Raw genomic sequence first — 25,449 nt, forward strand, 5'->3', positions numbered from 1 at the left:
TTCAGTTTGGGTAAACCTCATTTGTTAAATAAGGATAAGAACTATGGTTAAAACCCTTATGTTGAACGCACATGCTATATTAATGTATTTATGGGGTAATCCCCCTGAGAAGTGCATTCATAATTACAGTAGTTTCTCTATCGACAACCTCAACACACAACCTATGATATAGTATGTGCATTAAAGGTAGCACAGAAGCTTAAAGCTAACTGCATGCTCTTATCAGCTCTTGAGTGTATCTTCAATGAGCCACTAACTAGAAATTTCGGAGAGTTGAATCATCCTAAAAGTAACTGGCTATCCACGAGCTTTTCTTGGCATTTTTTAGTTTTTTTTTTTCAACAAACCTCACATCAAATTTTGGGCTTTTTCCCAACAAAATACAAACAAAGCTGAAGAAGAAAAATTCAACAACTATGTCAATGATGTTCTAGTTTTTCCCTTAACTCTAGTAGAATATTCTTTTTGAGATTTCTTGAAGTATCATGGTTTCAATTTTGCATGCATTTGTTCAAGGCGGAGGTATTTTTGTGAAGAGTGCATGTGAAAATGTGTGTGTGTGCTCAATGTCTTGTGCGAGGAAGGAGAATGTAGAGAGTTTTGGGTGGAGCTCTCAGTGAGGATTAGAATACCACACTATGCCTTATTGATCTATATTACCAATGAATAGAGATATGGTTAGTATGCTCAGTAAGATGGATGTTCAGGAAGTTGGCCTGCACCCTAACAATCTCCCACTTAAAAACCAACATGGCCCAAGTGGCAATATGTGTAAATACGTAGATCCGTACAAATATGAAGCATTCAAGTGGATTCACTCTACACCCATCATCTCTATGCAATGTGTAAACCACTATGAGGGCAGGGTCTTTTCAAGAGAATCTCCAAGGTTATCATACACATGAACCTTGACTAGCTTAATGTGCTTGCTAGCCAATATGTCCTATATCACATGATAACTGACTTCTATGTGTTTCAACTTGGAGTGAAACACGGGATTATTTGATAATGCAATCACACTTTGACTATCACAATGCAACACTAGAGTCTAAGTAATGCCAAGATCCCTGAGTAGGCGAGCTAACCACACAACTTCCTTGTGCTAGCATTTTAAATTTCCACTTACTTTGTGTTTCTCGTGGAAGATGATGTACAATTCTAGAGACATGATCTCCATGGCATGATTGCATTATACACATGAACCTTGAATAGCTCAATGTGCTTGCTAGCTAATATGTCCCGTATCACATGATAACTGATTCCATGTGTTTCAACTTGGAGTGAAATATGGGGTTCTTTGCTAATGCAATCACACTTTGACTATCACAATGAAGCACTAGAGTCTAAGTAATGCCAAGATCTCTGAGTAGACGAGCTAACCACACAACCTTCTTGTGCTAGAACTAAAAATTTCCACTTACTTTGGCTTTTTGGTGGAAGATGATGTACAATTCTAGAGACATGATCTCCATGACACGATTGCTTCAACAAATAGGAAAACATAGCCAGTGGATCTTCAAATATCCACACAGCCTCCATAATCTGCATCCGTGTAACCCACAATAGATGCATTGTTATTCCCAAAGTGTAAGCACTCGTATGTCGTACTTTTCAGATATCTTAAGATGTACTTCACTGCTTCCCAGTGCTTTCTGTTAAGATTTTCCATAAATCTCTAACCACTACCACTACAAAGGCAATGTCCTGTCTAATTGCTACCATGGCATACATAAGACTACCAACTACTGAATAATATGGAACCTTCTCCATTCTTGCTTTTTTAGTATCCAAAATGGGAGCATCATTCTTGCTAAGTTTTGCATATTTCTGCATTGACATATCAAAATGTTGCAAAACCTTGTGGATATATGTTTCTCAAGAAAAATTCAATATTCCATGTTTTCTATTCCTCTTGATATGTATACCAAAAAGTGACTTGCATCTTCCAAATCCTTCATATAAAATTGTGTGCTAAGTGATTTCTTCAAGATGGAAATCATGTCTTTAGACTTGTCGACAATGAGTATATCATCGATATAAAGTATCGGGATGATAATATAAAATCCTTCATATAAAATTGTGTGCTAAGTGATTTCTTCAAGATGGAAATCATGTCTTTAGACTTGTCGACAATGAGTATATCATCGATATAAAGGATCGGGATGATAAGTGAATCATCATTCAACGTTTGAGTATACAAGCAGTGATCGTCCTGGCCCCTTTCATACACTTGGGACTACATGTACTTGTCAAACTTCATGTACTACTACCTTGAGCCTTGTTTTAGGCCATACAATGTCTTATGCAATCTACACACTAGTTCCTACCTCGTAGATTTCTCAGGTTTGACTTTAGACCCTCTGATTATTTCATGTACACATTTTCATCAAGACCCCATGAAGGAAAGCCGTCTTCACATCCATCCGGACAAGTTCCATGTCCTCTATGCTACTAGTCCAAGCTCAATATGCAATGTAGTCATCTTGAATATTTGAGAGAAAATCTCATTAAACCCCACACCTTTCTTTTGTTTGAATCCCTGAGCAATCAATCTAGCCTTATACTTAGGTTCGGGATCTTCTATCGTGTACTTTTTCTTATACACTCATCTGCAATGCAACACTTGTTTGTCCTCCAGAAAAAATTCACTTCCCAAGTTTCATTTTCCATAATCAAGTTATGCTCAAGCTACATTGACTACTCCCACTTCAAGATATCTTCCATCTCAATAGCTTCTTGGTAGAAGGTAGGCTCTCCATAGTCAATGACCAATAGGTAGTCTAATCTTTACTGAGATACATGTGTAGATCTCCTCACTGCCTAAAAGTTGGACTTTGCTCTCTCAAGAGAATCACTACCTCTCTCTGGAGTACTACTAGTAGTGGATACATCACTAGTAGACTAGGCTATTTGTGTAGTTGGACTTGGGTCTAGCTCCTCAAAACTCACTTTTTGATACTCAACCTCTTTGATGGGTTGTCTGTGCATACTCGATTCATTAAAGATCAGTTGTGAGATGTGATCAACTCTTCAAGATTTTGGGTGCCACAGACGATAACTCATCTCTCCATCTGCACCATACCACTAAAGATGCATTTTTCTGACTTGGGGTCTAGCTTCTTTCTAAGCTTTCTAGGCACATGTGAAAATGCCTCACATCTGAACACACATAACCTATCATAGTTAGGCTTCTTGCCTACACACATTTCCTGTATAATCTTGTAGTGCAATGGTGTGCTAAGAAACCTCTTGACTATATGCACTGCTCTCGTAATAGCCTCTCCCCAAAAATCCTGAGACAACTTTGCCCTAAATAGCATGGAATTGACCCTTTCCTAAATAGTCCTATTTATACATTAAAAAACTCCACTTTGAGCAGGTATGTAGGGTCTAGTACATTGTATTCAAATGCCTTTTTTGATACAGAAGTCCTTAAACTCAGTGGAAACATACTCTCCCCCATTGTTAGTGTGCAAAGACTTTAACTTCTTGCATGACTGGTATTGATGAATATGTATCACATACATATTTAGTATTACTTCATATTATAATTTACAATCATAATTTTCAGTCAAAATAACCATGTTTGATTACCCTTAGTCACAAATCAATCAATCATGCCATGGTTGGTGGGAGGAAAGTCACTTTGTCAAAGTTCACACCACAGAAAATCCTGCTGATCTACTTACAAAAGGACTTCCCTCAGAGAGCTTTGCGCATTTTCGCAAGCAGTTAGGTGTAGGGTAGTACATCACTTCGCTACATCTCTTGTATATTAGCTTGTATAGTAGCTTCTCTCACACTTAAAGTACCACATTGGACTTTAAGTGGGAGGTTGTTGGGGTATAAAGCCCAATGTGGTCGCCCAGGTAAGTGGGCGGGCCGCCAGGTATGTACACACAATGAGTACCAACCATTGATTAAGCGCAGTAAAACAAACACACATATACCTCCCGCTTCCATAGACACGCTCAGAGCTCAGGGAGCTAAACACATAGATATTTGGACGAGAGGCTCTCTCTACCCTAAGAATCCAATGACTAATGCGTCTCCACCGTTTGTCAATCCTACAAGCTTATTGACCTTTGCTGGTGATGGAGAAAAGGGCCTTCTGGGTTATTGTAAATCTCTTACAAGAGAAGCTGAAACTTACAAGGGCATTCTCCAAGCTCAACAATGTGAGATTTTTCGCCTTTCACATTTACATTCTACAGATCAGGTTACCATTTTGCAACATAAAACAGAGGTACAAGAACTGAAAGGAAAGGTGCTAAGTTGTCAAATGAAGGACACCATCTTGGGTGGTCGTATCCGAAAGAAGAAATTGCGCAATCTTGAAACATTGCAGGTTGCATCAGGAGGTCTCAAGAAAAGAATCTGAGCATTAAGGTGATGCTTCTTGGTTGGCTACATTGTCTTAGTTAAGTAATCTTTTTGTTTTTTCTTGTTATGCATTGTTTTCATGTGCCTAAATAGTGTTAGTGAAGCAAATTTTCTGTTATTTACTTATGCATTGTCTTCATGTAGAGATTCAATCTATCCTGACAAGGAAAACATTGAACCCAAAGCCAATATAGGAAAGAGATTGAAGCCACTTATAAGTAGAAGCCTGGCAGCAGATATAGTACATGACAAGAAGTTTAAGGTCCTACAACGAAATGTAGTGGACCGCTTTATTTCAGAGAACTCAGTGCCTGCAAAAGAGATACAAGCCACACTTGATTCACTTGGTGTAAGCAAAAGAGGATATTCGGCTATCCAAAAGTCTGTCTCATCCATCTTTGTTAAGAAGGGTATAAAATCCAAACTTCTACCATTAGCCTCAAGTGTTTGGAAAGAGAGGCTTCAGCTTAACGAGGCACAGGGAGACTATCTTGGACAGCCCTTTCATATTAAAGCAACTTACAGTGGCCATGGAGCAAACATGGCATATGATGAGTTCAATAATATTTTTATGGACCTGCAGATATAACAGAAGAGAATGGTGGAGTTTTACAACATCACATTTGAAGAGTCACGAGGGGTATTACATTTTGTGTTAAAACTGGATGAGTGTGAGCTTGTTAAAGAGAAAAATCTAGAGCGTGTTACTATTACTTTAATGAATAGAGCCCTCTCAAAGTGTCCCAGTGATGATCCTTTATATTTTAGTGTTCAATCAGAATCTAACATATGGTGGCTTGGTGCGTTTGAGGTAAGCGATATTCTCAGGTAAGCTCAAATGTTCACATCTACTTAAGTCTTATTTATTTTGTGTTGCAGGTAAAGAAAGAAGATCATGAGATTCTATATTGGGTGTTCCATCGAACTAATATTCCGGAGGTGATTGATCGACAGACTAACCAGGGAGAGGTACTACGTCTAGATGGAAGGGGAGACTTTCAAGTTCAGTGGCATCTTGCAGGTGACCTCAAAACATTAAAGTGCATGTATAATTGTGGAATGGGTGCAATGGAAAAGTCGCCGTGTTTGTTCTGCATGGAGCCTGCAAAGGTCATGGACCCAAAGTGGTGGAGAAAAGATCCAACACGTCACATTGAGGATCTTGCTTTTCGACCGGTTTTGAAAATACCACTTGTGAATGTCCACATTTGTACAATGCATGCCCTTTGTAGAATTGTGGAGAAATTGGTCTACTTATATATCAGGTTTGCTTGGAAGATTAAGAACTCGACAGAACGACAAGTAGCCCTGCAGTGCTTAGAAATGGTACTGTCGGATATGGGGCTTCACGGTGGCAATGTGAAAATCCAGCAAGATGAAAAGAGATCAACTGCTGAGAAGGATGTCCCATGCAACCATCCATCGGTGGGGTGAAGGCACGGAGGTTTTTATCTAAACCCCAAGGTACAAGAGATCCAAAGCTAACAAAACATGGAAAAATATATCACACATCTTATGTTAGCAAGGTAGAGTACCAGAGCTGGAAAAAGCTACATATTGCAGTCAAAGACCAAGAACCAACTACTCGTAACGCGAAGGCTGAGGTTTGGCCATCAATAGACATCCTATTTTTGATGTGCGACAAAGATGATTGGTCACAAGGGGATATGAACAAGTTCAAGGAGAATCTCAACCTTCTGAAAAAATCATTCAAGACAGCATGGACAGACACCCAGATTACTCACTACATGGTATTATCGTGTATTTCATTCTCTCTTATGTGCAAATATGTGAGTGTAAAACATTCTAACTAATCTGTTTTCATATCCAGCACATCATCTTCAATCATTTACCATATTTTATACAAAAGTATGGGAACCCGGCAATATGGAATACCCAAGGGATGGAAAAGTCTCATTACATGGCGAGGAATGCTTATTTCAGGCACACACGACATGGTGGCTCTCGAATCAAGGCTAACAGTTTGAGAGAACTATTTGAATGGTTCTATCGTAGAATCATTCAACGAATGCAGGCAAAAGAAGTCTTGGCAAATTCATCAACAACACAAGCCATCAGACATTTACAACAACAAAAAGTTAAAAGATCAATGGCATACAACAACTCCGGAGCTCGTGAAAGTCAACGAAGGTGGAGAGAGACAATGGTGTATGTGAATCACAAGTGGAGAAAGATACTCTGAGTGGATGACATTGTACAAAATTTATGTAATACATGATCTTATACAATTGCTACTTGAAGTGTATCAAGATTTTGAAGGTTCAATTTTGTTTTTTGGCACGTCACCCTTGTAACGAATCATGAGATGTTTGCCATACTCTAAAAGTTCATCTGGGTTTTGTCTACCAAGAGCTAGTGCCATTGCTGTGTAGGTGTAGTAATACGCTGCCCGACCACCTGTATAGCCCGGGCAGTAACCAAAACAATCTCTAGCAAACACTTTGTCCACAAGAATGACTTTATCTGCACTTTTGGGCAGCACGGGTCCACCCAAGAAGCGTGATAGTGTTTTGAATGTGTAAGTTTCTATTGAACCCTCTTGTGACATGGAATTGTGAAAAACTACTATCGGCGACTCGCAAAGCTTTGAAAGGTATTGCGCTAGGGCCGCATCCCTTCCACGATACTCTCGAGTCCGCCGCCGAAGGAAGTCGTCCTTGTCAGCAATCCAAGACTGCACATATCATGTCAGAAGTGACACAAAGAGAGAGAGAGAGAGAGAGAGAGAGAGAGAGAGAGAGAGAGAGAGAGAGAGAGAGAGAGAGAGAGAGAGAGAGAGAGTTACCATGAAGCTCTCATCCTGCAGAAAGAGGTTTTCCTGCCACAGGTCTACAGATGTAGTTGACCCCTGACTTGAATGGTTAAACCAATCCTCCACTTCTTTGTTAGTTGTTGATGGTCTTAGGCTTTGTCTTATTGCTTGGAAGGTGGCTTCATCAGGTAGTGTCTCCTTGTATTTTTTAGCTTTCTCAAAGCATCTTCGGAGGCATTCCATTGGATTGCTGGATATTTCCATTGCCTCATCATCACTACTATCCTCTAAAACAAATCCACTCCTCTCCTCTTGGACTCTGGAAATAATAGCCAGGGAGAAATCCTCCCTTAAATAAAAGACGCTTTGCACATCATGTAAGAAGATATAGGTCCTATCTCCAATCCTGAATTCAGGCACAGCAGGCAACATCATCTGAGCATGCTTCTCAGTGAAGTTACTGACATCCAATGGAAGTTTGATTTCTGTGGTTTTCACAGAGAGCATCTTACTTCTTTGTACTTCAATTGCCTCAACCTCAAGGTCGACTGTATCTTCAACCTCCTCGACTTCTTGTATATGAGTTGTCTCCTCGCATTCTTCATCTGGTGCTGCATCCTGCTCCTCTAACACCTCATTAGGATTCTGCATGAGGAATCCAAACAGGTTGTTCAGGTAAATCATAAAGCCAAAGGCTTCCTGAATGAGTTTGCATTCTTTTTGGTGCAAAGGGCAGGCTGAATGTCGGCAAGAAGGTGGTAATTCCCTATACTTCTTCAGTCCCTGTCCCTTTCCACCACAGTCATTTAAATGCACAAGAGTCATAGTGGGCAGAACAACCCTCCCTACCTGCACCATCACTTCAAACTTATCTCTGTAGGACTGCAAGAAATTACTGTGCTGAGCTAACAGGTCTTCAATGTCAAACTTTGGATTAAACATAGAATGAACTAGATCAAACTTGTCCCCAGCACCACAAGATGCTGCAAAATCAAACAACCTCTCATCAGTTGCAGCTGGGTCTTCCAGAGAAGACACATCCTCTTTGGCTTTACATTTAGTTGCACAGGGACTACTTTCTAGCACATCTGCATCATCTGAGAAGTCTATATTCCTCTTTCTTGTATTTTTCTTGACAAGTACTGTACAGGGTGAGGGAGCCTTGTAGGGTGAGGGATCCTCTTGCCCTGGTGACCTCTCTGATTGATCTTCACCAATTGACTTTTCTTCAGATATGTCCTGACAAAAGTCAACAGTTCTTTTGGCAGAAACATTAAGCAACTGAGCCTCGAAAGGTTGAAATCCTGGCACAAGCTCTGGGTCTGGTTTCAGCCTCTTCTGCCTACTGGACCTTAATCCTATTCATCAGGAAACATGACAAGTCTCACTCTCTCTCTCTCTCTCTCTCTCTCTCTCTCCATATATATATATATCTGTCTCTCTCCAAAGCACAAACAAAAACACACGTAGTCTCTCTCTCTCTCTCTCTCTCTCTCTCTCTCTCTCTCTCTCTCTCTGTGTGTGTGTGTGTATGTGTCTCTTTGTGCTAAAGGCGCGCAAGGACGACAACATACTTTTTGCAACTCTCTACGCGCGCCTTAAGTACAATTGAGAGAAAGAGAGAGAGAGAGAGAGAGAGAGAGAGAGAGAGAGAGAGAGAGAGAGAGAGAGAGAGAGAGAGAGAGAGAGAGAGAGAGAGAGAGAGAGTCATAACTATACTATAGGCGCGCGGAGAGAGCTACAGCCAGTGTTTGGTTGGCTCTGCGCGCCGTTAGTAACGGGGAGAGAGAGGGGAGGGAGAGAGAGTGTGTGTGTATGTCTTTGTGTGTGTGTCTGTGTGTATGTGTGTGTCTCTGTCTATGGAAGTATGTGTTGAGGTGTGTGTGTGTTGAACAATAGTCTGGGTTTTTCTTTGTTTACACACACACACACAATTTGTACCAATTGTTGGAAATACAGAGAGAAAGAGTGAGAGATCACCTTTTGTTGGTGGGGTTTGCAAAAACTCCAAGGGAGGTGTCTCCTCCATTGCTTTTTGTCTGTCAAACTGACTCTGTCTCTCTCCCTCTCTCTCTCTGAGAGTAGGAGTCCCTCTCTCTATCTCTCTCTCAATCTGTCTCTCTCTCTCTCCTTCTCTCTTTCTATGGTTCTCTCTCTCTCTGTCTCTCTATCACTCTCTCTCTCTCTCTCTCTCTCTCTCTCTCTCTCTCTCTCTCTCTCTCTCAAAATCACACTTATAACGGATACACACGGCGGCGCCCCACCTGTTACTATAAAATAGAGTATAATTGCATGTTGTTGCACGTGCGGTCATTATTGAGACCATATACTTTTGTACGTCATATATAGAGGTCATGAGAGAGAAAAACCACAACACTTGAAAGAGAGTGAGTGAAAGAGAGAGAGAGAGAGAGAGAGAGAGAGCGAGAGAGAGAGAGAGAGAGAGAGAGAGAGAGAAAGAGCCGTCGTCTGCGTCTCCGACAGCAAGCCGACCCATCTAAGACATAATGAAGGTCTGCGTCCTCAGGAGGTTTGGCCCTCTCTCTCTCTCCCTCTGCTTATGAAATTTCCCTCTGCCTTTGCCTCTATATCTCTCTCTCTGTTTCTGTCACAGTATATTGCATATCTAGCTCTGTATTAACAAACAACACACACATACAGTCACAAACACAACACACACACACACACACTCACTCACAAACACACAGACACACAAATAAAACATACACACACACACACATACACACACACACACACACACACACACACAGAAACAGACAAATATAACATACACACAAACACAGAGAGACACAAATATAACATACACACCAAAGACACACACACTCACAAACCTAAAGACACACAAATCTAACATACACACACAAACACACATAGATACAGACAAATATAACATACACACAAACACACAAAGACACAAATATAACATACACACACACACACATACAGAGACACACACACACTCACAAACACACACACACACACACACACACACACACACAGAGCCTCTCTCTCTCTCTCTCTCTCTCTCTCTCTCTCTCTCTCTCTCTATACTAAAGGCGCGCGTAGAGAGGCATAACCGGTGTGCATGTCTCTATGCACGCCGTTAGTACTGTGCATTGACTAGTGTATGTGTGAGTGTTATAGAGAGAGGATGTAAGGCGGGGGAAAGAGAGAGAGAGAGAGTGAGTCTTTCTTTTACCTTATACTAACGGCGCGCGGAGGTGTATTTTGAGGTCAAAACATGCTCCACTCGCGCCTTTAGTAATGGGAGTCTCTCACTCTCTCTCTATTTAAATATGCTAAGCTATAGAAAGGAGAGAGAGAGAGAGAGAGAGAGAGAGAGAGAGAGAGAGAGAGAGAGAGACTCCTCTTTTTGTATACAGTGAAATGGCTAGTGTTAGGAAATAAGACGTAGCTAAATAGATTTTTGAGTAGATTACTTAATGGAGAGAGATAGATTTCACACACAAGAGATTATAGAGTAGAGAGAGAGAGAGAGAGAGTACACACGATATACGTGGTTCACCCAATGTGGGCTACGTCCACGGGAAAGCAGCCACTCAATGGCTTTAGTACTTCAAAACAAGAAGTAGTTTACAAAGGGATTATACCCTTAATGGAGCTCCCGCCTTGCTTCACTCTCACCACCTCACACTCACCTTGTTGCATCAACTTCACACTCTGAAATGTGTGTAGAAATGGCCTCCTTTTATAGGCCAAAAGGGCTGCCCTCTCTTATGAGAGACAGCCATGTGTAGCCGCCCTTTTGCGAATAAGTCCAAATCAGACCCTCCAATCCGCCCATGTGTGAACGCCCTTGAGAAGACAAGTCCGCTTTTGAATTCGGCCACCGGCCATTGACTTCCGGCCACCGACCATCGGCCATTGACTACCGGCCACCGGCCAACCGACCGGTTGTTTTCCGACCACTTTCCGGCCGCCGTCCGGCCATAATATTTCGGCGAAAAAGAATATTCCGGAAGTCAAAACAACAACGTGGACCAAAGTTTTTTTTGGAAAAAAAACGAGTTCTTTTGTCATGTGAAATCCGGGTAAGAAATCTCCTACCTTAAGAAAATCGGATATGTTACACATAGTGTAAAATATTATAGTATCACTAGCAAAAACTGTTAGGAAATAAGACGTAGCTAAATAGATAATTGAGTAGATTACTTAATGGAGAGAGACAGATTTATATACACGAGATTATAGAGTAGAGAGAGAGAGAGAGAGAGAGAGAGAGAGAGAGAGAGAGAGAGAGAGAGAGAGAGAGAGAGAGAGTACACACGATATACGTGGTTCACCCAATGTGGGCTACGTCCACGGGAAAGCAGCCACTCAATGGCTTTAGTACTTCAAAACAAGAAGTAGTTTACAAAGGGATTATACCCTTAATGGAGCTTCCGCCTTGCTTCACTCTCACCACCTCACACTCACCTTGTTGCATCAACTTCACACTATGAAATGTGTGTAGAAATGGCCTCCTTTTATAGGCCAAAAGGGCTGCCCTCTCTTATGAGAGACAGCCATGTGTAGCCGCCCTTGTGCGAATAAGTCCAAATCGGACCCTCCAATCCGCCCATGTGTGGCCGCCCTTGAGAAGACAAGTCCGCTTTTAAATTCGGCCACCGGCCACCGGCCATCGGCCATTGACTACCGGCCACCGGCCAACCGACCGGTTGTTTTTCGACCACTTTCCGGCCGCCGGCCGGCCATAATATTCCGGCAAAAAAAACGTCTCGGGGGCCTCCGCTCCTGAGGCCTTTAAAGTTGCCCCTGATTCTTGTCCGTGAAAATTTTGGTTTCCGGTGATTGATTTTCCTTCACGCACGATGGTTTCTCCTCATAATGGGGGCCTTACAAATGTGCGCTTTTACCACAGAAAATTACAAGGGTAAATCAGGCTCCATACTTAACAATCTCCCACTTGGAGACTGATCTCCAAACCAAACCTGTGACTGCTTTCCATTCTGGCTTCTTATCCTTGAATGCCGATTGAAGATGAGCAAAAGCTCAACTTCTCCTTGTTGACCACCTTTGTAAACATGTCTGCAGGATTTTCACTTGTATGCACCTTTCCTAGCTTTAGTTGTCCCTCTTCCAAAAGAGTGCGTATGAAGTGATATCTCACCTCAATGTGCTTTGTCCTTGAATGAAAGGCTGAGTTCTTCGCAAGATGGATAGCGCTTTGGCTATCACTGTACAAGACACAATTGTCTTGTTTGAATCCAAGCTCTTCTAAGAATCTATGAAGCCATAGAATTTCTTTGCTTGCCTCCGTCATTGCTACATACTCTGCTTCCGTGGTAGAAAGTGAAACCACTTTCTGCAGCTTTGAAGCCCAGCTTACTGCTGTGCCTCCAACCGTGAACACATAGCCAGTAGTGCTCCTTCGAGTATCTTTGTCACCTGCCATATCTGCATTAGCATACCCTTCTAGAAAAATATCAGTTCCTCCAAAATACAAAGAATTTTTTGTTGTCCCTTTTAGATAGCTAAGTATTCACTTCACAGCTTGCCAATGCTCTTTACCTGGGTTGTCCATGAACCTACTCACAACTCCCACTGCATGTGCAATGTTTGGCCTTGTCCAGACCATAGCATACATTAGAGAACCTACCGCTGCAGCATATGGAACTTTAGACATATAGGCTATCTCCTCTTGTGTTTTTGGACACATATCCTTCGTTAGTTTAAAATGACCAGCCAAAGGTGTAGAAACTGGTTTTTCATTTTGCATTGCAAACCTTTCTAGTACCTTCTTGATGTAATCTTCTTGAGATAGCTTTTTGTCTTCTTCGTCCCGTCCCTTGATATTTTCATACCAAGTATCCTCTTTGCAGCACCTAAATCTTTCATTGAAAAAGATTTGGACAGCTCCTCTTTTAGGTCTTTGATGTCCTGCATGTTAGCACTTAAATCAACATGTCATCAACATACAACATTAGGATGATGAATTTCCCATCTCCCAAATTCTCCGTGTAGACGCAGTGATCCGAGTTGCATCTTGTGAATCCATGATCCGAGTTGCATCTTGTGAATCCATGATCCAACATCCATCGATCAAACTTCAAGTACCATTGTCTTGATTCTTGCTTTAAACCATACAAGCTCTTCTTTAATCTGCAAACCATTTTCTCCTTACCTTTTACTTCATACCCCTTTGGTTGAAGCATGTAGATTTCCTCCTCTAAGTCACTGTGAGGGAATGCCGTATTTACATCCATTTGCTCGAGATTTAGATCATGAGCAGCCACAAGGCTTAAGACAAGCCTAATTGAGTTCATTTTTACAACAGGAGAAAATATTTCATTGAAGTCAATACCTTTCTTTTGAGAAAAACCTTTTACCACAAGCCTAGACTTGTACCTTTTCTTCCCACCTTCTTCTTCCTTTAGCTTGTACACCCATTTGTTTTGAAGTGCCCGCTTACCTTTAGGCAACTCAACCAACTCCCATGTTTGGTTGCGATGTAGTGAGTCCTTCTCCACTTGCATGCTCTTCATCCATTCTTCTTTGGATTCATGTTGCATAGCTTCTTCATATGATTCTGGCTCTCCAGAATCTGAGATCAAGAGATGGTTGAAGGAAGGAACAAACCTTTCTGGAGGTCTACTTGCTCTTGTAGATCTTCGGGGAATAGGTTGAGGCTCCTCATTTGGTTGACGTTGTTGCACATTGTCACCGTTTGCAGTCCTTGAGTCTTCACCGTCCTCAAGCTCCATGTACTCATCACCTGTTTCTTTTGTTTGTTTTCTTTCCAAGTAATCTTTGTACATATTTTGTTCGTTAAAAATTACATCCCTACTCCTTAAGATTTTACCATCTTCAGGATTCCATAGGCGATACCGAAAGTCTCCTTCCCCATAGCCAATGAAGAAACACTTTTTGGACTTTGCATCTAGCTTTGATCTTAGGCTTCTATCTATGTGCATGAAAGCCTCACACCCAAACACTTTGAGAAATGCATAATTCACCGGTTTACCTGTCCATGCCTCTTCTGGAACACCTCCATCCAAAGCCGTTGAGGGTGACCGATTGATTAAGTACACGGACGTACTTACAGCTTCCGCCCAAAGCTCAAGCGGTAGGCCTGCATGTAGCCGCATGCTTCGTGCTTGTTCCATGATTGTCATGTTCATCCTTTCCGAAATCGCATTTTGTTGAGGTGTCCTTGGGGTTGTCCTTTGCCTCCGAATGCCATTGCTCGCACAAAAGCTTTCAAAAGCTTGGCTGCAATATTCGCCTCCATTGTCGGATCTGAGGCATTTAACCTTGGTACCTGTTTCATTCTCCACAAAGGCTTTCCACCTTTGAAATATGGAAAATACATCGGATTTATTCTTCATGACATAAACCCATGTTTTTCTAGTCGCATCGTCTATGAATGTTACATAGTACAATGAGCCACCAAGTGATGGTGTACTTGCAGGACCCCAACATCAGAATGAACCAACTCAAGTTTTTTATTTTTTCTTTCATTTCCTGATTTTTGAAATTTTACCCTCTTTTGTTTACCATAAACACAATCTTCACAGAACTCTAAGTCCACTTCTTTCAAACCTGGTAGAAGCTTCTTTGTTTGAAGGATTTGCATTCCTTTGGCACTCATATGCCCAAGTCCGTAGTGCCACACCGCACTGTCAACTTCTGTAGTTGTTGCACAAGCTGAAGGTTGCGTGCTAACAGTACACAAGTAAAGTGTATCGACTTTTTCACCCTTGGCAACCACCAAAGATCCCTTTGAGATCTTCCACCGTTTGTTTCCGAATGCAATGTTGTGACCTTCATCGTCCAATTGTTCTGTAGAGATCAAATTTTTGCGAAGAGAAGGAACATGCCTAACATCTTTAAGCTTCCATTCATTTCTGTTAGCAGTTTTGACAGAAACTGTACCTTTGCCGACAATCTCACAAGCTTCATCATCTCCCAAGTATACATACCCAAAATTACCTTTGGTGTAGTCTTGGAAATGTTGCTTGTGTGGTGTCGCATGGAATGAAGCCCCGGAATCTACTATCCAGGAATTAGACACATTGTCTAATGAGAGAATTACAGCATCTTGCTCTACTTTACCTGCCACATTGGCCTCCGATGTTGGCTTGTTGTCTTGAGACTCTGTCTCCTTCTTCTTCTTGGACCAGCAATCCTTCTTGACGTGGCCCTTCTTGCCGCAGTTCCAACATTCAAGAACTGACTTTGTGCGTGACTTGCTCCGCCTTGAGCGATCACGACCCTTTTGGTTTTTGAACCTCTCCTTAAGCCTTCCTCTTGTTTCCACTGATAGTGCAGCACTTGATGATTCTCTTGTGCTTCTCCTTCGCATTTCCTCGCTTAGGAGAACACCCACAGCATCATCAAACTTAAGAGTATTTGTGCCAGAGAAAGAATTACTTACAGCCATCGCAAGGCTGTCCCAACTATCCGGTAGAGATGATAGTATAAGGAGAGCTCGCACTTCGTCATTGAAATTGATTTTCACTGATCAAAGTTGACTTATGTTTGTGTTAAAGTCATTTAGGTGTTCTACAACTGAACCATTCTCTGCCATCTTTAGATTGAACAAGCGCTTCATAATAAATACCTTATTGGATGCCGATGGTTTCTCATAGAAGTCGTCAAGTGACTTCATCAAGTCCTCCGTGGTCTTCATCTCCGAAACATTGAAGGCCACCGTTGACGCCAAGCTTAACCGGATTGTTCCCAGTGCCTTTCGATCAAGGACAATCCATGCTTCATCTGCCATTGTTGCGGGCTTCTTTGCAAGACCGCCTAGTGGCAAATAGAGGTCCTTCTGGTAGAGATAGTCTTCAATCTGCATCTTCCAATGTTGGTAGTTTTTGCCGTTGAACTTCTCAATCTTGAGCTTCCCTTCCTCCGTCATAACTCCCACTCAATTCAAGGAATCCTTTCCTTGAGATAATTTAGCTACGAGCAAACCTTGCTCTGATACCAGTTGTTAGGAAATAAGACGTAGCTAAATAGATTTTTGAGTAGATTACTTAATGGAGAGGGATAGATTCCACACACAAGAGAGTATAGAGTAGAGAGAGAGTACCCACGATATACGTGGTTCACCCAATGTTGGCTACGTCCACGGGAAAGCAGCCACTCAATGGATTTAGTACTTCAAAACAAGAAGTAGTTTACAAAGGGATTATACCCTTAATGGAGCTTCCACCTTGCTTCACTCTCACCACCTCACACTCACCTTGTTGCATCAACTTCACACTCTGAAATGTGTGTAGAAATGGCCTCCTTTTATAGGCCAAAAGGACTGCCCTTGTGCGAATAAGGGCAGCCCTTGTGCGAATAAGTCCAAATCGGACCCTCCAATCCGCCCATGTGTGGCCGCCCTTGAGAAGACAAGTCCGCTTTTGAATTCGGCCACCGGCCACCGGCCACCAGCCATTGACTTCCGACCACCGGCCACCGGCCATTGACTTCCGACCACCGGCCATCGGCCATTGACTACCGGCCACCGGCCAAACGACCGGTTGTTTTCCGACCACTTTCCGGCCGCCGTCCGGCCATAATATTCCGGCGAAAAAGAATATTCCAGCGGAAAAAAGTCTCGGGGGCGGAGGCCCCGAGGCCTTTAAAGTTGCCCCTGATTCTTGTCCGTGAAAATTTTGGTTTTCGGTGAGTGATTTTCCTTCACGCACGATGGCTTCTCCTCATAATGGGGGCCTTACAAATGTGCGCTTTTACCACAGAAAATTACAAGGGTAAATCAGGCTCCATACTGAACAGCTAGAACAAAAGCCACTGCAAGGAAGGCAGGCAAGGGACCAGGATTAGCGGCTAAAGCAAGTAGCAGATCTGCAACCCCAAAGAAAAGACCTGGAAAACCCAATAAAATTCTGAAAGGTCCAAGGGTGAAGAAGTTACAAACCTGCATGGGACTTTTCAGAGAAATCAGAAAGGCACAGAAATGTGTAGATTTATGCATACCAAAGCTGCCCTTTTAGAGGATGGTGAGGTCCATATGTGAAGAAGCTACCTGGGGCACCAAAAGGTGGAAGGTGGTGGCATTAATGGCTCTACAAGAAGCAGCAGAGGACTTCCTACTAGAGTACTTCAGTGACATCACCATTGTTGCAACCCATGCCCACAGAGTTACTATAATGGACAAAGATAGTGAGACACTGAAAAGAATAAGGTGGAGGTATGACAAACTACTGGTCCCCAATGTCTGCAGGGATAAGAAAATGAGGGAAATTTTGTTATACCCCCCTGAGCTAGTGCCACAACTCATAGTTGTAGATGTCACACATGATGTGAATACAAGGGCAAGGGCAGAGACTATTGCTCGCCAAACAGAGGACATGAGGGAAGCAGAGCTTAAGGAGAAATCAAAAGTAGCAGTGGAGTCCCAGAGGCAAACATAATGCAATGTGACCCTGTCCATAGAGGCAAGCAATCAAGAAACTCTACTTTCAATGAAGGATGGTTTGCTTGCAGAGATACCATTTGTAGATGGAGCCAGAAAGCTAGCTCTGGAAAAAGTGGACATTAATTTATTGCAGAATCCAGATGCTCAGATTTCAGACACGATTATCTATGCTTTTCTTAAGTAACTGTTACTATCTTGCTAGCTTTGAAAACTCAGATAATAGGTTTGCTAACTCAGGTAAACTCTCTGCAGCCTGATCAAAAGTCAACTCCCACTGCACACCCACACAGAGGTGTTTCTGCTTGATCCACAAATGTCAGTGATTATTAGACAAAAGAACAGTCCATCTGGGACCTTTGAGAGTTAGTTTCTCCACTGTGCTATGCTGGAAGTTACTGTCATCATCTTTCCATATGAGAACAACCATCACTGGAGTCTCATATGCCTTGATGTTGACCAACCAGCAGTGTGGGTGTTCAATTCAATAAAAGGAACCCACCCTGAAATTAGGCTGTAAGTGTTTTGTATCAGAAAGTGTTTCTTATAGATATCCATGTAAATTTGAAGCCTCATGCTAACATCTTGACGCTGCTTTGTGTAGTTGTATAAAGAGGTTGTTGATTGCCTATGGCAAGCTATGTGGAAGGTATGAACTATACAAGGCCCCAATCAAAGATGTACTTGTCCCAAATCAAACTGATGGAAATTCTTGCGGCTGGAGATGTTTTCTCCATGCAGAATATGTCCTGCAAAGCTACTTTGCATTAAAATCTTTCATGACTAAGGTAACCATTTGGCAATGCATTCAGTCAGTTTTGGTTTAGTTTATAAAAGAATCCTCACCATGTGGTCTTTCAATTTTGCAGAGTGCTTTAAAAAACTACACATATGATTATTTGCAAAGATACCGGGTAAGTTTAATACAACACCTGCTTACTATGTCTAGCCCCAGAGAGCTTGAAGATAGCGGCTTGGATGACCGCACTATTGATCTAACAATACATGACGTGCCACCACGACAAACCCCTGCATCCGATAAAGTGGAATCACAACGGGACGAGGGGGTCATATCAGCAGAAGATGAAAGAGCCAAGGATGAGGAAAGGTCAAATGATCATATGGAAGGTGCTAGTGTACAACCAGAGGAGACAATGAAAGAGCCAAGTCAACCAGTGGAGGAGCCAAAAGAGCCTATGCATGAAACCCAAGATGAGGAAAGCAGGCCTATAAATGAGCAAAAGGATATGGATGAGGAAAGTAGGCCTAGGGATGAGCAAAATGATATAGATCAGGCAAGGATGTGTGAGGCAAGCCGGTCAACCGAGGGAGAGGAAAAGACCTTGGAGGAAACCTTGAATGAGGCAGAAAGAGCCATGGGGGAGACCCTTGATGAAGATGTGAATGATGACTATGAAGATGTGAATGATGAAGCTAAAGCAGAGGAGAGCAACAACGACATCAACACTACAGAGACCCAGTATGGACCCTTGCTACCTGTAGATACGGTTGTTCCGGTAATGTCTATTCAAGTATGGCAAAATATGTTCAGCTTCTAACTACTTATATGTACTTGTCAACTTTTACAGAGGTTGATTATCTTGGACGTCAATGGATTGCTGCTGATGCGCGTGCCTCTCGGTGACACAGAACCCTTTGAGGATTTGCAAACGTTTCGGATGGAAACTTGTCGAGTCGTGGTTCGTCCAGGAACCAAGGAATTTATTCAGTTTCTTCTTCCGCGCTTCAGAGTTGCCATATGGTCTTCAATGCAAAGGCAAAACTTGTCGCCACTAGTTACAATAGTTTGCAGTGTATGCGGCGCTCACACGTCAGATTTTGCCTTTTTGTATGATCAAAGAAAATGCGTTACCGTTGAGGGCCACTACCACCCTAAAAAACCACACTTACCTCTTTTGTACAAACCGTTTATCCAAATCGGTGTACCCTTTGATGCAACTAATACACTACTGATTGATGATACTCCTGAAAAGGGAGAACTAAATCCGCCGGGAACAACTATCTCACCACCTTCTTTCGAGGGGCATTCCTTCGATTTTTACCTTGAAGACATTTTGACTCCATACTTACAGAAATTGTATCTCAGTCCATTTTTCACGGACCAGTTTGTACTTTCTAATGAATTAAGATGACTCTTCTATCATGTCTTTGTCTTGTCTAACATTGAGAGAGAGAGAGAGAGAGAGAGAGAGAGAGAGAGAGAGAGAGAGAGAGAGAGAGAGAGAGAGATTTGACATGGTAAAGAAATGTATTTCAAGCACACTTTTTCACAGGGCACAATTGACAGATGAGCTCAATAAACTTCATGTATTGAAAGTCATTTGTATACACTTGGGTTCACAAGAATATCTGTTACATTGACACTACTTCAACCCAACCATCCAACTCTTTGCACAAAATATCTTTTTCCCTTCGCCGCATCACCTTACGGCCAGCTAGGAAAACGAAAAAATCTGATAGGTCCCTGTGCATTGACTCTTCAATTATGTAATGCCGCAAATGCTTAAGACTGCATAGCTCCCTTATTGTAACCACCAACAGTAGGCCATGCTCTTTATCAATCACTTCCACATCCACAGCAGGATTATCTTCCAAACCTACAGAAACCTGGTCCATAGGAATGTACTTACCATTGAGCATTTGTGATCGCATATACCAAAACGAGAGTAACAGTGATTGGCTTGCAATCATGTACTTGACAACTAGAGTATCAAGCGCGACCTCGCACCGTAAACCAATCTCTTCCTTTACATACCATCCTCTGTCAAGAAGTTTGTCACAGGATGACTGCTGAAATGACTTGCACATGAACATAGTTTTCGTAACACGGATGTTGTAGCTATGAAACAACTCTATGAAGAGTGCAACAGGACAAAAGTTTGCAATTCTAACCAATTTGGTGGGAATAGAGCTACGTAGAGACCTCTGTATATCCTTTTAGAGCTTACTTCGCATTGCCTCCACCATTGTTTCCTCAGGAACTGGCCAGTCCACAGTGTTCCAATCGGTTGGTAGAGGCACTTTCACCAACATGCCATTCTTATTCCCTGAGCTGAGTTGGTAGAAGTGGTCATAAAAAAATATTCCCTCATCAGCCAGGCTTTTGCTGCTCCTCCCTGAATACTGTAGAGAACCAATGTGGGCATGAACAACATGGAAGAGGCCTATTATGCACTCCACACGCTCCCATTGCTCATAAGAAGAGGGATAAACATCTGCAATATATATAAGAAGAGTTAAACTAAGAGTATCAATAAGTAAAAATGACAAATCTAATGTAATTGAGCTATGAAGAATGGAGACATTGCTCATAAGAAGCGGGAGAAACATTGCAAAATATATAAGAAAAGTTATAATGAGAGTATCAGTAAGTTCACATGTCAAGAGTACTTACAATTGCAACGTGGTTGATGTATATCTGATACATTTCCACCGTTTGCTATCACCTCTGGATGGGTAAACACATGCTGAACAAGAACTTCCTTTACAGATCTTTTGCCGATTTCAACTTTGAAATCCAACACTCTGGCCTTCCATGCTGAGCGGTAAACGTTGATACCACTAGACCTCTTGGGTCTTCTTGTCCAACCCATTGGTTCTCTGCACTTATTGAAGTTGCTATTGTAATTGAGGATATGCTACTACTTGGCCTTCTAGGCAAAGTGCAGCTGTTGGTTGTTGGTGTGAGAGACAGTAAACACCTGGAGCTTCTTGGGCGAGAAGACGTGGAAGCCATAGCTCTCAGAGAAAAGCTTTAGTGGAGGGAGATTCACTTTGAAAGCATTCTAATGGAGGGAAAGTGTTTTAGAATTCCAATATCTTGTGCGGGATTAATGGTCACCCTCCAGTACGTTAATGACCATAAGAGAATATCAGAAGTGGGACCACATGTAAGCACCTAAAAGCTCGGTAAAAGGAAGGAAATTACGATGCTACAATCCTAGTTTCGTGAAATTTTTATGCTATTTTCCTATTTTTTGAGTCTTTCCACGTACTTTCCTACGTAACGTTGCCTTCGTGCTCATTGGACGCGCTCTATTTTTCTCTCTCTTCATATGGCCCTCCAAATGACCTCTGAAATTTCCTAATGGAGAGAGAGAGAGAGAGAGAGAGAGAGAGAGAGAGAGAGAGAGAGAGAGAGAGAGAGAGAGAGAGAGAGAGAGAGAGAGATTGAATTATCGTCCATGGAGGTCATATATGACCTATAGGACCAGAACAAAACAGTACAAAGGATTTCGTCTCATACATATCAGTTAAGGACTGAGAGTCCATCGAGTGGGGAGAAAAAAGATAAGGTGGGATGAACAAAAGTCTAAGATGAGGTAGGTGAGGAGGAGGGGGCCGGTTTGGGAGTTCGAAACTCTTGGATGATGGCTTTGCCTCCTCGGTAAACTGCCCATTTCCTTGCTGTGCGCGCTTCTCGCATCTTTTGGAGTTCGGTCTTCTTTTGTTTGAGTTGGGTGGGTGTGAGATCTTCGGCAAACCAAATTTTTGTGTCCTTGAGAAGCTTCGATTGCTCAAGGAGCTTGACTCGATCCGCTTTGGTCTTGAAGGTAAGAATTGCATGGTTGGTGCGATGCTCGTGAGCGAGAGTGGTGATTGTTGCTGGATCCCATTGTATCATGGGGGTTGTTGTTCGGATGCAATCGAAAGACTTGTGGAACTTGGGGTCCTCTTTTCCTTGCCAATCGCTCGGGAGTCCGCCAATGCGGACATTGAGAGCAATAGCATCTTGTCGTTGTTGTTCGCGTAGCGTAGACGCCACACGAACTTCGACTTCGCGAAAAATGACATCCTGTACTTGAGTTTTGACCTTCTCTGTGAGGGTGACTTCCGTCTTTGTATTGAGCTCGATTTCCTTTTGTTCCGTCTTCCCCTTGTTGGAGTCCTCCACTGTGGTGAGGCGAGACTCGATGGCTGCGAGTCTTTCCTTCAAAGCGTCATTTTCCTTGCGAAGTCTTTCGACTTCATGTTGAAGCCGGGCCATGCTGTCCACCTTTGGGGGTGCTGCCACAACGCCGGCGAATGTGGGCTTCACGCGAGAAGAGGCCCGAGTGGCCATGGTGGGTAGTCTCTCAAGAGAAAAAATCACCTTCAAAGGCCTATAATCAACTTTAATTAAAGGAGCTCTCTCTGTGTAGCAGGTCGAGACTCGGGTGAGCCGAGGCTGAGACTGGCGCGCTTCAACATGGGCAAGGCTGAGATTGAGACTGGCGAGGCTGAGATTGGCCGGGCCTGGGCATGGGCCGAGACTGGCGAGGCTGAGATAGGCTGGGGTGAGTAGGGGCTGAAACTGACGAGCTCTACACAGAGCGAGAATGCACGTGAGCAGAGCTGGGCGGGGTTGCTACTAGAGATGGGGAGCAGGGCTCTGTGGCCTCCCCTAGGGCTGCCCCCTCACCCAAGGGAGACCGGAGACACAGTAGGCCGCTAGAGAGAGAGAGAGAGAGAGAGAGAGAGAGAGAGAGAGAGAGAGAGAGAGAGAGAGAGAGAGAGAGAGAGAGAGAGAGAGAGAGAGAGAGAGAGAGGAGGAGGAGTAGTAGGAGCAATTCGCACCTGCAGGTCTTTGAGAGGCCACACACACACACACACACAGAGAGAGAGAGAGAGAGAGAGAGAGAGAGAGAGAGAGAGTCCGACTTGCTTTTGAGACTCTAAGAGTGAGTGACAGAGAGAAGCCCTGCGAGTGAACAAGACACGACACTGAAAATTCACTAAACTGAGAGTGAGTGACCACTGCTCGAAAAAAACTTTTTTCCAAAAACTTGTCAAACCTACATGTTAGAAAAAATTGAGGTAAAATCACTAAATCTGAAGGTTTTAATACCAATTTACACTAATTGTTTTTCAAATTTTGGAGGTTTTCTCACCTTCAACTACTCCTCTTATCTTATCAACCCTTTGATAAACCTGGATGAGTATGTCAGCATATTACTTTCATGGAAAGTTAAGCAGAGGTTTTATTGCACGTTCTAGTACCTCCAAAAAGTCTGAAATCTGGGTTTGTATTTAGACACCTCTTAATTGTGATAACTCATTTAGCATTCTCAAGTGAGTTCTACATGGAGTCTTCACGCTATGTTGGTTATGAGTCAGTTAACCAAGACGGTTGCACAGGGACAACAATGTGGAAAATCAAGATGTTAATCTTGATTTCATTGAACCTCCTACTGAACCGCATTCCACTCTAACAAACTGTTGGATCCATGAGGAATGCCACGGTGGAAAACATTAGTGTTCTTATGAAGATACCATCACTTGTGTTTGTGAGGATGAAAATGCTTCTAATGTTAGGCCAATGGTAGGACCGGGTAGCAGGCCAAGGGCTAGGGATTGAATGGCTCAGTACAGCTAGGAGCCGAGGGCTAGGCATGAGTTAAGGGTACCTACTTGCAAAGGCCAAGGGCTATAAGTAGGGAGGTTGGGAGGAGAACCACATACGAGTCCATCCTTTGGCCGCCTTTCACACACAGAGAGAGAGAGAGAGAGAGAGAGAGAGAGAGAGAGAGAGAGAGAGAGAGAGAGAGAGAGAGAGAGAGAGAGAGAGAGAGAGAGAGAGCTTTCTCTAAACCCAAACAATAAATGTCAGTACCATTGCTCCCCAATCATGATTATACAAATCTAGTCATCCTTATACATGTCACTATTGCTAGCAAAAATATGTTTTCTTGGAAACTTAAATATATATCAATTTAACAACTAAGTTCACAAAGATGGAAGATGCGACTCCTTTCCATAAAACTTAGAGGTTAATCTTAAAATTTGTAGGTGGGGTTACACTAAACCTAGATTTTTGCTACAGTAAACCTAGATTTTTTTCGAGCACTGTGAGTGACTTATACTAGAGGTGGTTGTGAGTCTGAGCGGAGAGAGAGAGAGAGAGAGAGAGAGAGAGAGAGAGAGAGAGAGAGAGAGAGAGAGAGAGAGAGAGAGAGAGAGAGAGAGAGAGAGAGAGAGAGAGAGTAATTGGCTAGATTGGTCGAGAGCATGCACCCCCCTTCCATGCAGAGCTCGCTGCCCAGTGGTGGAGTCAAGCCCACTTTTGTGGAACTCTAGAAGAAGGTGGAGGTAGGGATTGTTGAACAAGGGCATCGGCGCATCAAAGTCATTTTTCACGCGTGACCAGAAAGGCTGGTTTTTGAGAAAAAAATCCTCGGTAGTGATCCCACAATTGTGGAAGACGAACCTTATTCTCTCTCTCTCTCTCTCTCTCTCTCTCTCTCTCTCACACACACACACACACACACACACACACACACACACACACACACACCCAAACTCTTCATCTTTTTTCTCGTCGAAAGATGGGGCCGAGGTGATTGCGAAGGCACTGCATAAGAGGTGATTGCCAAGCTATTGCATGCAAGTGGTAATGATCGTTAATGTCGGCATTACCTTATGACCTTCATCACCTCTCCTGCCCTTGGCCACAAAGTCCTCATGTGGGGCCTCCTCTTTTGCAACTCACCATGAAAACTCTAAAAGAGTTCGTAGTCCGTAAAAACTATTCTTTTCAAGTATGTGATGTGAAGGATATTTTCCTTTTCCTCTTCGTATCTCAAGTGTCATGATTATACGCTGAAAGATCTTTTTTGCGAGCTAGACAAAATGGAGTCACTCACCCAAAAAAAATTCTCCCCAATTTCAATAAGGTACAATCTAGCACCAAAGATTTCAATTACACATTGTCCATATTGGCTCCAACCTACCAATACAATCTACCAAATCTACTTCTTCTATAACTTCCCTACAAGCACTTGCCATAATATTATGTATTGAGAAACCCTCCTCCCCCCTCCACAACATTGCACGCGTGCACGCACGCACACACACACACACACACTTTTACTTGTCCAAG

The sequence above is a fragment of the Adiantum capillus-veneris genome, chromosome 27, assembly GCF_014529385.1.
Source record: "Adiantum capillus-veneris isolate H3 chromosome 27, ASM1452938v2, whole genome shotgun sequence".
In the NCBI taxonomy this organism is placed as follows: domain Eukaryota; kingdom Viridiplantae; phylum Streptophyta; class Polypodiopsida; order Polypodiales; family Pteridaceae; genus Adiantum; species Adiantum capillus-veneris.